Raw genomic sequence first — 5,383 nt, 5'->3', positions numbered from 1 at the left:
TAATATGTAAATATAATATATTAATAAAAGATAAAAAATATATATTAATAAAATATAAATATTTATTATACGTTAAAGTTATAAAGTACGCTTCATTTATGAAATTAGTTGGAGAGATTCTTAGAGAAATAAACTTCTCAAATGAAAAAGGAGGATTAAAAATATTTTCGTAATATTCTTATACAAAGTTTTGAGTAAGATATAAAAATAACCAAGAAATATGCAAGTTAAATGCTATGTCCTATACGTCGTCAGTACGTGTATATAACATATTCTTATTCTCGGACAGCATAGAGAAGACTCGATAGATTCTACGCACGCCATTGTACTTTCTTGTCTTGTTGTCGCGTCTGAAACGCCAGTTAATATCGTTGAATTGTCGACGAATAAAGCGCGGACCTGATGGAATTTCAAATTCTTGGCCGTAATACGATCAATCTTCGGCTGCTCGTTATCCGTCGAGTTCTCTACGCCGCTCAAATTACTTGGCTTTAAGTATCGCTACTCGTGGTTTGCCCGTTACAAATGCCAAAAACGTTTGCGCCCAATACGACAGTTATTGACAGAATATATAGACGGTGCAATAAAGAGCAGTATAAATATGTTACTTAGATTACAGAAATAGTAAGTGATTGCTATAACAATAGATATGCGTGCGGAGTACATATGTAAAATAACTCTGTGGCGTGTAGATACTTAAATTCTGAAGATTCTGAATAGAGCATTTAAAATAAGAATATATTTTCTTTAAGAAAAATTTAATTCATTTTTTTTTAAATAACACTTTACATAATAATTGAAGCTAAAATAGCAAAACTATTTTATTACAAATAAATTATTGTTGATTTTTTTTTAATCAAAATCTATTTATAAACGAATCTAACATAAATCAGAATTATTACGAATAAGATATATTTTTCAATAAACAAAGTTGTATCAAATAAACCTCTCAATGTCGCAAATTGCAGCGATCGTCACAGTTCAGCCACGTCGCAGAATTTAGAATCCGTGACCGCCGATTAATCTCTGAGCGGTCGTTATCCGTCAGGTTCTCCACGCTAGTCGCGCTTAGAGTTTAAGTGCTGGGCTTGGTAGATGGTCAGTGATGGTTTCCGGAAGTGTTTTCCGTGCTATTACGACGCGCGATATGAATCGATCGGATACAGCGAGATGGAACTCTGCACGCACGCCAATTCGCATAGACAATGAAAGCAAAGACATGATTATGAAGCTGGGTAAAATTAGAGCGCACCAAGAGGACGCAGAATGAAATTTGATATAACACTTCTGTGCTTTGCGTCTGTTTCGCGAAGATGATGCTAAATTTGAGTGCGAAAATGAAGCTTCTTAATGTAACACATTATATAGCTATTAACATCGAAAATATTAATCAGTGGATCACAAAGAGATTCAATAGAATAAAGAAAAACATTGAACATATATATATATATGTATATATATTTAGATATCTACCTCAATCCAGAGAATATAAAAAATAATAATCTGAAGTTATTCATCTCAATGCGATTTCCTATGATATCACAACGGTAAACTTTTTTTTTAATAAGCACAATTTATGTAACGATGTAACGCAGATTAATGCAATCAGTCACAGAATTTGCTGTCGAATTTTGTAGCAATTCGCATAGTTTATTTCTTCGAGATTGTGACAATGAGTTGCGCAAAGGTAAAGTGGGAGGATTAACTACTTGCTAAGTTCTTGAGGTTCTCCCCCAAAGAGGTCGGTATGGAGGAAGGGTTACGATCTCGTTGATTGCTATAGTTCGACTATGGCTATCGTATCGAAAATTGTAATCGCCTGGGGAATAATTAGAAGAAAAAAATCTGGGGAATAATTAGAAGAAAAAAATCTGTTGGCAATGAAACGTTGTAATAAACTTGTGCAACTCGAAAGTGCGCTGGTTTATCATTTTATCATGTTTTTTAAATATTAAATTATGGGACTTGTAAATATCTCTTGAAATTACTTTTTAACGCAAGTTAGTTTAAAATTAATGATTGCATAGTAGTTTTTAATGTTTTTTTACAACTTTACTCTGATTCGACAATTTAAAATTGATCAAAATATATGAACATTGATATAATCCGTCGTTTTAAAGGGAATTTACGTGTACCTGTCACTATTTCTATGCGCTTTGAAATGAATGTATCGTGTATAACAGTTGATATATTTGTATGTATCTGGAGTTTTCAAGTCATTTATTTCTATTTTTCTGACATTCCTCTTTGGGGAAGTGAAGATATTTAACAGCCATCGCAATTCGGACAAATGCTATAACATAAAATTGTAAAATTTCTATCGAGTATTGTACGCAATTTTACGTTTAAGATATTTAACACTTTTCTCCAATCGCAATTATTTCCTCCGATGAATAATCGATTCAATTCACTCTTAATCTGAGTATTGAGATTCTTGAAGAGCTTTCGGTGATGCTCGTCATCCTTATTGCGATATTTAATCTCCGCGGGACGTGTTTCCATTACAAAATATTTCTGTATTTGTCTGCGAAGTTTCCTAAGAGTTTATGAGAAACTCCGCCGTTAACTGGCCAAGGTGGGTACATCTCGAAGAACCTCTTCGGTGTTTGCCTCACGCTACTACGGTGCTCTCTTTGCCATCCCCTTAGTTTCACCACTGGTACTCTGAGCAGCTCCCTTTACCTTTTTCAGCGTCCTCCTCTCTCCCGCAGCTACAGTGGTACCGCAAAACTCACCCCCTTCCCCGGGCGCGCGAAACGCGCGTGGCCACAACTGAGTCTCTGGAAGTCCCGGAGAAGCTGTCGACGAGACCGACTAACTTGCATAATACATTTTAATTTATAGTGATATTATGTAAAACAACTTTACCGACATGCGAGTGTTTGACTGAGACTGCGCTGAGACGCAATAGTAAATGCTTCGAATTATTAATGTCTAAGATGATACACCTGGGCATTTTTGGTACACAACAATTTATATGTAAATAAAAAAAGATTTCTTTCGTTGTTTATGATTGATTATTCTCTTGCCTCTTGACATTATTGGTATATACTGGTATTTCTCTACTTACGTTTCGAGACTTTAATCATAAATTGAATCGTAATTATATAATTCTAAATCTGTTTTCTTTCTCTTTTAGTAATAGATATTTATATTACTAGTTATGCTAGTAGACATAAAATAATTACACAGTTATGTAAAAGTAAATTAATACCCGTTTCTACCAATGTAGATTAACTTTACTCTTGGTTCAATTTACTCTTAATCTTTTTTAATTATCTTAACGTATACTGTCGCAAATTCGAAGATCTGTAAGGCAAAGTAGTCATAAGTAGAATATCTGTACTGCAAGTAATAAAATAAATATATATCATGAAATGTATCATGAAATAATGCATTAATTTTTATAGTCAAACATTTGGGTATAAGAAATTATTTTATTTATAGAATCTAATGTATGTTTTCAAATTAGAGATGATATTTTCCTCATTTTATTCTGAAATACATGGAATCAGGGAAAGAAAAATTAAACGAAGAGTCATGCCGGAAACCGTCTGTATAAATACAGCTGCGACATGTCGCGTTGTAGGGGCAACCCTATAACGTCTTATTCTGCATCGATGTGTTTCTACTTTCTCTCTATTTATAGTTCCTCGAAAGGGTAAACAATGACTCTCCGCGAAGCATGTTTAATTATGTACAATTAAATTTGTATATAGATTACATGTATAGAGAATTGGTACACTTGCGTTTAATTTTTATTAAAATGTTTCGAATAGGTAAACAGCAGGAAAATTGCTTTGACCTTAACGAGTTTGAGTATTGTAGTTCATCGGGTAAGGTCGGTTGGTTCGGACAGACGATTCGTACGCCATAGTGATAATGACAAACATAACCATTACTGGCCAAAGGTTACTCTAAGCAATAACGCGGAAGAGCAGCTTTTCGGTCACGGTAGCTTGGCGATAAACCGAGATAAAAACTGTTCGTCTAGAAAATTAAATAATAAATTATCTCCTCCCCTTCTCTTCTCTCACATACGCAAGTCCAAATCTACCAGCGACTTTCATACAAAGATGGCAATTAAATATTTTTCTTTTTATATTCTTCTCGTAAAATGATGGCGCAAGCTTGATTAATTCGCTGTGCAATTAAAGTCAACCGATCTTATTCTTGTTCCTGCGATATCGTAAATGTTTGTCCATTTTAACGAGTGAATCACTTAGCCAGGTGTTAATGATCTGTCGGTAATCAAGATAAATTGCCCGCACTGATCCCTCGCTCAATAAAATCAGCCGTACAAATCGAGTCCTTATAACTCAACTACAAATTAAAATGTTTCCTTCTCAAATCATTTCACGACACGACGAATTGGACATCAACTTTCGCATTAAAAAATTCGTTGAAGCATTCGTAGTTACTTTTTTGATTGGAGACTTATTATATATAAAAAAATATCTCAAAACTTATATTCAGATGCAAAAAATTGCAGATCAAATTTTTTATCATAATTAAAAATTTATCGATAATTAAAAGTATATTTCAACGAAAATAATAAAGAATAAATAAGAAAGCCTTTGCAATAAGCTTGATACACGAATCCGATATAACGGAACGTTACTCTAGACAAGAGTCAATTATTTCCGACACATGGAAAACACTTCCGCCATGCACGCTTTTCCATTTCCCGGCACCAAGCCACGAGGCGCGGCGCTAAAAGACCTAAACACCGCAAACCCAAACGCTCACTAATTTTCTGTTTAGTCGTAAAATAAATTCTCCGCGGGCCAGGAGGGTGCAGTAGGTTCGAAACGAGGAAAATGGTTCTCGGGCGGGTATTTCCACCCTTTTCGTAGAAGGGCGGCAGCGGCAGCGTTTCGAGCATCGATGGTGGTGGCGGTGATGCTGCCATTTACCGAGCAGCAAAATTTCAAACCAGAAGTAATCGAATTTGTTGGCGTCGTTTAATGAGAGCCGCACAATAGTTGTCCGTATAATTGGTACATACCCCTCCGTTCACGCTACCGCGACCTAAATGATCCTTTCTATACAACTCTCCTCACGATTTTTCTTCTAACTCATCAGCGTCATTATCAATGAGAGTATAGAAATGAAAAGAGAAAGAAATGTGTGTTCTTCACAGTGCGGTGTAACTACATATTTGACTCGAACGGCTTTTTATGAGAGTATACTTAGTGGATTTTAATTGCGCTCAGACGTTCAATAAAATTATTTTATCTTTCCTTCCAAAAAATGAAACTTATTCTCTCTCTGCAGAATAATTGGTACTTTTTGACACATTCATTTCTTAATTAACAATAGAACAATAGAACTTTAAACTAAAAATCAGAATATCGAAAGTCATATTTTCGAGAAATACTAG

Source organism: Atta colombica, unplaced genomic scaffold (genome assembly GCF_001594045.1).
Source record: "Atta colombica isolate Treedump-2 unplaced genomic scaffold, Acol1.0 scaffold155, whole genome shotgun sequence".
Lineage (NCBI taxonomy): Eukaryota > Metazoa > Arthropoda > Insecta > Hymenoptera > Formicidae > Atta > Atta colombica.
This window is presented reverse-complemented; position numbering follows the sequence as displayed.